The sequence below is a fragment of the Adiantum capillus-veneris genome, chromosome 7, assembly GCF_014529385.1.
Source record: "Adiantum capillus-veneris isolate H3 chromosome 7, ASM1452938v2, whole genome shotgun sequence".
Lineage (NCBI taxonomy): Eukaryota > Viridiplantae > Streptophyta > Polypodiopsida > Polypodiales > Pteridaceae > Adiantum > Adiantum capillus-veneris.
The window spans coordinates 37,313,533-37,326,144 of NC_140937.1; positions in this window are offsets into that span (position 1 = coordinate 37,313,533).

The window sequence follows — 12,612 nt, forward strand, 5'->3', positions numbered from 1 at the left end:
AGGAGAAGCTCATAAAGTTAATCTAGCTAATTAATTTAGCAGAAATACCCTGTTTTTTGAACAATTTAAATAGGAGAAATTAGTAAATGAAATTAAAATGCTATGATATAATTATCAGTGGTTAATTAGATGTTCTAAAACCCGTGATAATTAGGAAAAGCTCAGAAAATTAATCTAGCTAATTACTTTGATAGAAATACCCTATTTTTTGAGAAATTTAAATAGGGGAAATAAATAAATGGATTTCAAATGCTGTGATATAATTATCAGGAGTTAATTAGGTGTATAGAAACCTGTGATAACTAGGAGAAGCTCAGAAACTTAATCTAGATAATTTATTTAGCAGAAATACTCTATTTTAGGAGAAATTTAAATAGGGGAAATAAGTAAATTGAATTCAATTACTGTGATATATTTATCAGTGATTAATTAGATAATAAGGAACCCGTGATAATTAGGAGAAGCTCAGATAATTATGAGGCCATGATAATTATGACAAGGTTAGAAAAGTAGTATAGATATTTATCTAAGTCAAATTACACTATTTTTAGCTAAAAACTAAAGAGGGAAATTAGTAGATCATGCTATATGATTACATGCTATTTATCAAATCTATATGATATTAAAGAGTCCGTGATAATTATGCCAAGGTTAGAAAAGTAGTATAGATATTTATCTAAGTCAAAATATACTAATTTTGGTAGAAAATTCAAGGGAGAAACTAGTAAATCATGCTATATGATTACATTCTATTTATCGCAGTTAGCTTACATAATAAAGAGGCCGTGATAAATATTTCCAGGCTAGAAAAGTAGTATAAGTATTTATTTAAGTCAAATTATCCTAATTTTAGCTTAAAATTGAGGATGGAAATTATATAACTAAGTTGGAAAATAATAAGATAATTACCAAAAGTCAAAAATATCATAATCTACTTGTGGTAATTATACCATAGTTAATTAGTGAGGTTATGAAATTATAATTGACCAAAACTCCCATTTTTAGCAAATGATTAATTAAAATAAGTAGACTTTGTGGTTAAAAGTTTTTAGAAAAATTATAGTAAGTGTAAACCTATGATATCAAGTTAAGGAAATGAAATCTTTAAGAGAAATTAAATACAATAAATATTGAGCCCAAAATAAGTAGATTATTAGCTTAAAAGTTGATGGGAAAATTAGGAAAAAGATATAGAAAATTATAAGAAAGTTAGGAGAGCTTAGAAAACCGTTAGGGAAGTGGTGGAAAAAGTTATCATGCCTGTATAGACAAATAAGAAATTACTAGGTCAAGAATTTATCAATTAAGACTATAAATTTAACCTTGGATGGGTTACGGTTGAATACAAAGGTTAAGTCTAGATTTTGAACTATTTACCTAATGATTAGACGACCTTTTTATAAGGATAAGAAGTTATGATACCAAAAAGAACCCGAGTAAATCCTACATCTGATGATGAGGACGTAGCTTCAAAACGAACTAGAGCGTCGCACGACGACGAAGCCGGGCCTAGTAGTAGGTTTACAGAGGAGAGTCTTCAGGCGCCAACGCAGCAGCAGATGGCCAATCAATCCCAGGTGGGTGTCCCATTGTTCAATTAAGTCTTTAATTAGTTTAAGTTATTTTATAAGTTAACATTGCATACGTAAGAAGGATAAACTGGCTAAAAACGGACGGTAACTTCCAACGTGCATTTGTTTATAATATAGGAAAGAATTGTTTGGGTTAAAACTGGTTGAATTAGGAAAGATATGTTTGATCATCCTTAGGACGGCTTGTCTCAAGACACCTCCGACTCCTTGATATAAATTGATGTTAATGATTGGCTTTCTAGCCATGGTTAAGTCGGTTACCCCCATGAACGATGAGTTTCTACTCCGTGTCATGTCTTGATGTTTCTACATAAGTTAGGATACCGTTTTTTATCCTGGGGGAGCTGGCCGGTTGTATGGGCAACTGGTTTGGTGTATGGGCACCCGGAACCTTGGGTGGGGGTTTATTCCACTCCGGATTTGAACAAGGAATGAGTGCCGTTTTTCACCCTTAGGTGGTCTTGAGACAAGAAGAGTACTGGTCATCGTTATTATGGATAATGTTTTGATTGACAGTACCCTGTCTTAAGTTTAAAGATGTCTGTTTCTGAAAAAATGTCTTTAATACTATTTTCAAAGATTATCTTAAGGAAATGCAGTTTGAAAAGTTAAAAAGGAATCAATGTTTTAATTGTGAAAAGAATGTGGTAGTAATTAAACAACAATAGAATCTTGTGTGAGTGCGGGGTGGTAAGTGGGGATTGACTAAGGTTGTCAATCATGGACGGGTGGACCTGATTAGTCAGGTAACTATCCATCCCTGCACACTAAAACATTTAGAAAACTTCTTGAATCGGAAGAGGAATCTACCAGCGGCTGTGCCCTCACATATGTTAGGGGGGAAAAAGCGTTGGTTGAGGATACCTTAGTCCAATTTGTGGAAGATATAGGGCCAAAATAGTTTTTGGACTTTTAAAAGTTTGTTCCGTTTCCGCTGCAAGACAGGACTAGGTCTTCTTCTAAGGCTATAGACCCAAGCCATTGTCAATGGTAAAGGTCTATTCCTTGGATTTTTCCTGTTTAGAGACTCTGATTTTTATCAGACCTAGAGACCTATCAAGGACCCCATCCCGATCTCGGTATAGGCGGGTTGGGGACGTTACAGTGAGCACATGAATGCAAGAGGGTTTGGCATGCATTTATGTAGTGAGAGCCGAGAGCCATGTCGAGCAAAGGTGTATTTGGTAAGCAATAACCACCAAGTGCTATATTAGGTTGGGGACCACTACAAATAGTAAGCCAACAACTTAGAAAAACCAAGCCCAAGGAGTATGCTAGGCAATAAATACATCAATCTATATTAAGTTGAAGAGCCTCCACAAAAACATCAATAAATACATCAATCTATATTAAGTTGAAGAGCCTCCACAAAAGGTAATCCTAGCAACTAGTCATAGTCTTCTCAAGCAAGCCAAATGTGGAACACCAATTTAGGGATATAATTAAAAAACATTTAATTTTTGGATTGAACATATGATGGAAGGTGGTATCTCACAAGTAGTGTCGGACGCTTCTGAAAGCCATGTAAATGTAAAATCGTCATAGTATTAGCCACTAGTGTTCATATGCCAAATGATCAAGAGATGATTGCTCATGCAATGAGCTAAATGTAGGTTCAAAAAATGTGTATTTGTACAAGTATATCATGATTTATACACAATTTAAGAGGTGCCATGAGCACGGTTTGGGACAAGAACAAAAATTGGTATGGGCTACCAATCCTTGACAAGGATACAAGATAGGGATTCTGATCAAGAATTTGTACTGAGATAGAAAGCTATAATCTAATAAGGTAAAAAGAAACTATCATGTTTAAATGTGTGTGTGTGTGTGTGTGTGTGTGTGTGTGTGTGTGTGTGTGAGAGAGAGAGAGAGAGAGAGAGAGAGAGAGAGAACATTGTTGCCTCCATCCATAGTGCAACTTAAGTTTTGTTATTTGTGGTGGCTAAAGAAAAATTCTCTTTGCCTCAACAAAATATTCACGCTTCTTGTCGACAATCGAGATCAGTTGAATGACACAACAATATCATAATAAGCTACACTCAACTAAATGATGAAGCACTTGGAGTTGTGGAAAAGTGATGCGGGACAATCTCTTTGTATAGGACCGAGGATGCATTCGGCATGTTGCAAAGTCCCGTAGCCATTGCACACACATGTATATGGAATCAGTCATGCAGCATATGCAGGGGGGAGAGAGAGAGAGAGAGAGAGAGAGAGAGAGAGAGAGAGAGAGAGAGAGAGAGAGAGAGAGAGAGAGAGATGTTGGAATTAGGGTTGCAATAAAACACACACATCTTAGAGAAGATGAAGGAAGCTCAAGGCACACAATAGAGAGTGTATTCCTTAGTGTGCAATGGAAAGATATATATCCCTAGAATGATGGGTGTATATAAAATGCACGGGGAAAAACCCTCCTAGTGAGGGGCAAAATGCCCCGATGGTCTTGAGTGTGTTCACACACATCACTACCACATGTATATGGTAACAAATCCCCCTTGGAGTGATGCGGTGAATGAGAGCTGGCACATGAGTAAAGGGAAGTGCCATGTCCTGCCGACATGATCAGTCCACAAAGGGGAGTAACCCCAAAGCTTTGCGGGGAGCTTTGAACTTCTCACGAGCCCAAAGCTTTGCAAGGTTTTCATTTGTTGGCACATAATCCAAGCTAATCTCTCCTATTGAGAGCCTCTCCATGACATACGAGTAATGCACCTCAATTTGCTTTATGGGAGCATGAAAAATTGGGTTCCTTGCAGCTGCCAATGCGCTCTAACTTTCAATGCAGATAGTGTTGACAGTGTCCTATCCAACACCCAAATAATCCATAAGGCGTCTGAGCCATACACACTCAATTATAGCTATGAAGAATGCCCTGTACTCGGTCTCACACCTAGAAGTGGCCATAGTAGGTTGCTTCTTGCTCAACCATGATATACATAAACTGCCAAGCATGAAACAAAAACCACTTGTGGACACTTCCATGTCAAAACAACCAGCCCAATATGAGTTCGAAAAAGAATGTAAGTCTGGCGGCAATGATCTCCCCTTGGGATAAAACAAGCCAGGATGTAAAGTTCCACTCAAGTAGCAAAAAATCCTCTTGACAGCCTGCCAATGCGTAGACCATGTGCTATGCATAAATCTGCTCACTTGTGAGATTGCAAACTGAATATTCGGCCTCCTGTTGCATACATAAATGAGGCATCCACCATCAATTTGGTAAAGAGTGACATCTGTAAGATCACCAACATTGTGAAGACTCAATTTCAAACCTGTTTCCATGGGAGTGGCAATAGGTTTTTAATCCCCAAGTCCAAACTTACATAGCAATGTGTCTATGTAACTTTTTTGACACAAGGCAATACCACCATCACACTACTTAAATTGTATACCCAAGTAATGATGCAATAGCTCCAAATCTTTCATCTTGAAAGTAGCATTTAAATCAGCCTTAAATTCAGTAATATGTCTCTCATTTGGTCCAGCCATCAGCAAATCATCCACATGAAGAACCACAATGAGAAGTACATCGCCCTCATGCTTTACATACAATGGGCTTTCTATTGGGTGGACTGTTACAAAAGCCTCGTTTGACCAAATGAGTGTGAGCCTTCTCATACCAAGCACAAGGAGATTGCTTCAACCCATACAAAATCGCGAGTCTACGTTGCATACACTTCCTCAAATATCACCATTCAAGGAATCAGTAACAATGTCTGACTAATGTACATACCAACCAAAATGATCTGTCAATGCACATAGAGAATGCACAGTAGCATACGACAAGTGGGAGAAAAAGTCTCTTCATAATCTATGACTTTTTGATGTGCACAAATCGACCCTTATAGCAATGAATCTCACCGTCTGGCTTGCGTTTCAACTTGTAAACCCACTTTGTACCAATGAACTATTTGCCAGGACGCAAATCTCATAAAGTCCATGTGTCATTTTCTATAACTGCATCATATACTAATTGCATGGTAGCCATTCAATTTTCTCAATGATATGCTTCATCAAAAGACAGAGGTTCCTCAACATCATGTAAGCTAGACACAGCCAAAGCATAACAATCTGATGCATAAGATGCATGGCAAGAGCTTGAACGAGTACGACTAGACAAAGGTGCATCCAATTTACTGTCATGCAATGTATGAACCATCCATTTTGGCATACCTCTAGCTTGCCCATTTTCAGCCCTTTCCTCATCAAGTACATCATGTACATCTACAACAGTAATAGGCTGATCTGTAATATTTTCAGAAACCCCAATAGGCTATACATTTGCCTCATTGGAATTTATATTCGAAGTTCCACCACTAAAAAGAGTCAATAAAGTGTCATAAATGTCATGTGAGCTGACATTACTTGTCTCTAGTACATGACAGCAAGGGCTAAACAGAATCTTCCACAAACACAATATCCCGTGAGACCAAGATACGCTTTGTTTCTGGATGATACAACATGTAACCTTTGCATTCAACACTATAACCAATAAAGAACATTGACATCATTATCATCCAATTTTTTGCGTCGTGTTTGTGGCACCATAGCATATGCCAAACATCTAGAAACATGCATGTGCTCAATAGAAGGCTTTCTATCGTGCTATTCTTCATATGGAGTAATAGACTGCAAAAGTTTTGTAGGACACGTGTTTAATACATAAGTGGTAGACATGATGGCCTCAAGCCATGGCCTCAAGCCAAAAAGAATACGGCAAAGCTTGACTTTTGACCATACACCGTGCCATTTTTGTAAGTGACCTGTTTTTTCTCTTAGCAACACCATTTTGTTGAGGCTGTAAGATTCCCAATTTGTGGTCTCTTCTAAAAAATTTTAAAAAAGTTTTCGATATCTATTTTGCCAAATTTTGACTTGAGATGCTTGATTGACAGTACTGGAAGGTTCTAAAGTAAAAAGCAAGGTCTTTTTCATGTTCCAGTTTAGTTCAATTTTGGAAAAATCTGGTATTTTTAGCTTTTTCATGCTTTTGCTTTTAGGTGCTTTTTTGTAAAAAGAAAGATTGGATCCTTGATCTACGTGTTCTAAGAAAGTTATGGTCCAATTTTGTAAAAATATGCTTTTTGAGTTCTTTTCACACTATTTATAGCTTTCCATGATTTTAATTGCTTTTTAGTGAAAAGCGAGTCCGCTTTCTTATTCCAGTGGACAAGGGGAACCTGTGGTTCAATTTAAGATTTTTTTTTTGCTTTTTATGTTATTTTTAGCTTTTTGTGTTTTTTGGCATTTTTGAAAAGCAATGTGCTTTTTATGATGACCTAAACATAAAAATATTAATTTTAGTCTCCGTCGGATTTAAAAATGATCTCTTGGAGCAAAAACGGGACCATACGGGATTTTTACAGGAATTATTTTTATAAAAAGTGATACCGTAAATACTTCGGGACAGTATGGGAAAGTCATAATTATGTCGAGACATTACAGTGTGGAATAGTCTAGCTACGGTTTCCATTAGTTGGCCAAATATTATTCAATAATAAACCAAGTTTGCTGTAAAAATTGAATGGTAAGTGGGAGAGTTGACCACCAAAAGCAAAGGCTTGTTTTTAGCAGAGTCCCCAAAAGCTTGCAGCTATTCTTGGCTCAAAAAATAGCGCTAGTTTTCTGCTTGGGACTCACTCTAGCCAACTGCAGAGCCTATAAATTCACCTGCAAGCCTTAGTTTTCAGTGTCTTCTGTTGCGTCTACTACCGCAAGGCTATACGGAGTGGTGTAAGATCTTCATCACCATCTCCATAAGCTCTTCTCTCTTGGCAAGAAGAAGAAGAAGAAGAAGAACAAGGATACTCTCTCTCTGCTTGTTTATTATCTACTCTCTCATTTCACGGTGTACACGCTCTCCGAAAGCTTTCGTGGCGGATACCTCTACGTAGATCTCATCATCGCTCTCTTGCGGAAAAGAAAGAAGCCTTTCGACAACCCCTACTGGATTCTAAAGCATGGTGAGAAGATCTAAACTCCATAGCCATCATCTCTCTCTCTCTATGCCATTTTTCTGAGTAGTCACCCTCTTGGTGATTGTTTTTTCGCATACGAATGCGTGTATGGATTAACTGAGTACATACGGAGTTGCCCCATTATTATTTCATCATGTTTAACACTTTGATTTATACACATGCTGCATTTATGATCACGTGCGTGCATAAAAAGCGCTTTTTGTTTCATGTCATAGAGGCGATAGGAGCACTGTTTTGGTCATAAATCCCAACCGTCATGAATCAGATCGAACCCTTTATACTAGAGATAAAACACATCATTTAGAACATTTTGTCTCTTTGGTGTCATGTGAAAAACACGCACGAGATAAGAGATATATGGTCAATAAACAACTTGCTGCCCACTGCACTGAACCAAATTTTATGACTCCACGCTCCTTGGAGAACCACTATATAGATTCACCAGATGGGCAAACCCACTTAACCAATTAAAAATATTGATGAAATGATGATAAATGAATTCAGGTCTCCTTTATCACTTTGGGAATGCGAGTTATTAATCGTTCTATAATTGGTTTTACCTACACGTATAGGGGTACTACCAAGGGGGGTACCATATGACGTCGTGAGTTAATCGAGCTATTTTTATCTCGAACCCCATAGGTAGATATGATTAAGGTGGCTTTCTTTTGGGTTTATCGTTTGTTGTGTGAGTACCATATGGGTGAAGTGATGTAATAGACTGATAATCTATATTATGGAGCTGAAATTGATGCATTGGTTTGAGGTCAAATACTTTCATTCGAATGTTTTGCATGCTCCCGAAAATGTCAAAAAAATTGTTTTTGGCATATGCGTGAAGTTATGGTTTATGGTTGACCTAAAGGTCAGAGATGTTTACATCATGTTTATGGCATTGGAATGTTATCATATAGAGTATGGGAGCTTATGGATTGATGTGGATGCCTCATATGCATGGTTATGACTGCTTTTCACCTTTCTAGGTCAAAACTAGCTCTATGTGCTAGAGAGGTGAAGTGCAGACGTGAATCATCAACTTTGCATGGTTGGATGTTGTCAAAATTGGATTTTTATATCATGATTAGTTGCTGGTCAGACTCTTTGTATGCATGAAAGAATCATGTCTTAAGATTCACATGTGTTTGGACTCCGATTGATTGTAGGGGATGTGTCAAACTCAATGTGTGGGAGTTGGTTCAGTGTGATTATGATTTATGGTGTTGCTGGTCAGACTCTTTGTATGCATGAAAGAATCATGTCTTAAGAGTCACATGTGTTTGGACTCCGATTGATTGTAGGGGATGTGTCAAACTCAATGTGTGGGAGTTGGTTCAGTGTGATTATGATTTATGGTTAAGGGGGTTGAGATCCCCTCGTGGATTATGGTTGAAATTTTATGGTGGAAGAAGCTGGTGTGACTTATGGTTTTTTTCCTGGATTTGTTTATGCTGCCAAAATTTTTGCAGCCATGTTCTGTTCTAAAGTGGTTATACAAGATTGGTCGTGCCTCACCCAAGTAGGGTGGAGTGCTCACCCGTGTGATGTGATTGGATTATGGTTTATGGTTTTGGATTTGGATCTTGAAGTGATCAAGGTGTTTTATGGTAGATGTGTACGGGTAGAGACCCTGTACAATCTAGTTGCTTGGAAAAGATTGTTTGTGCATATGGAAAGTGCTATTGTGATTGGACTCATGTGTTATGTGTCTCATGGCAGCATTGCTACAAGACTAGAATCCCCTAGATCGCTTAGCCTTAGACTAAAGGTTCATTGACCTGGCGCTTTGCTGGATTGGGAGTGTTGCCTAGGTCTTCTTCTTTTTGTTAGGCTCATCTACACGGTTAGTGCATCAGGGGTTGAATGACCTACACGGCTACCGCGTTGGGGATTTTTCCTTGTCTTTGCCTAAACACATGGTGTTGGGTATCGAAGAGGCATGGCGCTTAAACTGGTATGGTTCGTGTTGATACCCTACCGCCTACTTGTACTTGGGATCCTTTCAGAGCTCGTGTTCATGGAGGGAGGTGAAGCGGCCTTAAATTATGTCTAGCTCAGATAGGTTGGAGGTGTTCTAGCTCGCTCCCTGGTGAAGTGAAATTCTCTCTGTCCATAGTAGAGAGAAAGTGGATGGGTGGACCAGTCGATCCCTATACAGGGTCCGGTGCTCTACTAGTTATTTTGTCATAAACTTTTCGATGTTATTGTATACCCATATTTGTTATAGCATTAATATATGGTTGCATGTTTCATTTAGAAGGGGAATTTAAAGATTCTTTGTTGTCATTTTATCAAATCTCTGTGCACTCTATTTCACCCTCCACTATATTCTCTCTCTCTCTCTCTCTCTCTCTCTCTCTCTCTCTCTCTCTCTCTCTCTCTCTCTCTCTCTCTCTCTCTCTCTCTCTCTCTTTCTGCAACGTGGTGTACACATATATTCACCCTCCACAATGTTATATTTTTCTTGAGTACACTTTCATTCATAACACCCATTCCGGGGTAGCACTAGTCGCTAGGTACCTCTGGATGCAGCCCAGATCATGGCCTAAACTCCATGCTTGGTCGGGCACTGAGAACTCCTCCCTATGAAAATGCTTCCGCAACTCTAATGTATATTGAAAATTGTATAAAGGTGTAATTTGTATATTTTTTGCATAGACCCCCCGGGAGGGGTATCTCTCACCTGGTATCAGAGCATATGCTTAAGGTTATGGGGATAGCCTAAAGCCTGATACTAGTCGGGTTAGTTATGCATTGTGCACGCATTTATGCATGCTGTTTGAGATAGGATATTGTATTCATGATGCATCTAAGCTACAAGTGACATTGGTTGGTGATACTTGTTTGACTTGTCTTCTTGAATGGAAGTCTTTGGTTTGAATTATGGTAAAGTGGTTGAAGTGTTCAAGAACGGCATTGTAATTTCTTTGAATGTTTGTTTTGTAGCAACAAATGCCTCCCAGAGTGACGTCTAAATGCTTTAGCTAAGGGAATGAGGTTTTGGCCATAGTGTTCAACAATATGGTGACACGGTTGTCAAGGGATGAACAAGAACTCTTTTACTTAGAAATCGGGACTAAAGTCTTCAACGTACCAGGAAGCACACCTTACTGGAAGAGTGTTGACCGTAGTTACCTTACCCGTCACCAAGAACCCTCCGTCAATTCTTCATCTATATTGACGACAATCCAAGCGATTGATTTGCTAACCTCAGACTACTTCAACTCAAAATATGGTTAGGCATAGGAGACATGTTCTACTACTTGGAGATACGCTCCCAATTGTTAAGGATTGCCAAAGTCGCTAAGAAGTTTGCAGCTCTTGTAGCCATCATAGGAAAAGAAAAGCTAGAGAATAATTACATACCACGTTGTCGTGTGGGAGGTCTGAGAGAATACCCTGTCATGAGAGTTAAAAGAATATCTAGAGAATTCGCTCCAAGACACCCGTAATATTGTAATGAAATCATAAAAATCAAATTTTGATGAATAAAAGAAGCGTAGACTTAGTTCTGGTTCACATATGTACTAAGTTTTTTTCTCTCATTGTCTTGTTTTAGATGGATCTTCTTAATTGTCTTGCTGAACTCTCAAGTGATTTTGCACAAATAATCTTTTTCAACAATACGGTTGGATTCAATATCCATTGGGGAACTGAAGTGGTTTGAGTTTCAAAGGGGACTAGAGATACGTTGTACCCAACACTTACATAGCATGGGAGTTAAATATTGAAGCTCAACCTGAAAATCGAACACACGTTGGAGAGGGGGAATGGGGGAACACGCTCGGCACAAACAAAAGGGCCTCTCTATAGCTCAGGGCATTCAAAACACCCCAATCCACTTAGTGAGCACCTTCGACTCACAGAATTCACACTATCGCACACACGATCAAACACAACTTGATGCGCCGCAGCGTACACGCACTCAAATAGACCACCAATCAACCCGCACCCACAAAACGGCATGCAATCATCTCCTACCCTTGCACACATACCACACACACCCTTCCTTTCTCTCGCTCTCTCTCTCTCTCTCTCTCTCTCTCTCTCTCTCTCTCTTTGCACACACACTCATCGGGGGGGCGCACACGCCATCACACACCCGGCATCACATGCAACAAAGCAGAGCAGGAGAAGGGGGGGGAAGGAAATAGCACGACAAGAAACACCCGTTTTCAATGGGGGGAACTCACTCCCTGCTCAAAAAAACACTATAACCGCACTCGGCTTCACAAAATGCATAGGGGGAGGCGCCCTCTCGGCCCTCTACAGACAAAAAACCACTTTTGGCTCTTTTCCCTGTGGCTCCCAAACCTCACGAGGCGACCAAAAGCCCCTAAAAATGATAAAAATGACTCCTTTATAGAGGGGGGGCACCCATTTTAGCATGTTTGGCCTCTTTTCGACACATGGCGAGCTCTTTTAGACACTTTCTCATTCTCACTCGCTTTGCTCTGCTCTGCAGCTGTGGGACTTTACCCTTACATGAGGAGGGGAAGGCAATAGCGATGTCGCTATTGCTCCTTCCCTTCTTCTTTAAAATTTTGGCGCCCGATGGGCTCGCGGGACCATTTCCTATTGGGGCTGCCACATCATCACCACTACTGCACTGTCGCACGGGCGCGAGCGCCACTGTGCCGCCCCGCTCACCTCCAAAACCGCTGTAACCGGCCACCCGCCGCCTGCGCAGCGCCTACGGGCCACCATCGCCATACCCCACGAGCTCATGGAGCTCCTCCACTTCACATTGTGATACTAATGAGGGGTACACGCCCCAGCTCATATAGCACACCATATTTGGTCTCCTCCTCGCATGTGGGACCACTGCGATGCCACGTGGCAACACCGCGACACCTTAGCCTTTTAAGGCTTTTGAACAAGCAAAACAACTCCTTTGTGAGAGAGAGAGACTCCCTCTTGGGGTGCCCACTTGGCCCCACTCCTATTTTCTGCTGACAGATCTCATTCCGGAGCTGTTAAGCCATGTTACAAGCTCGTATCCCCGGCTCTGTTCTACGCAACTTCCCTTGACTTTTGTCCCT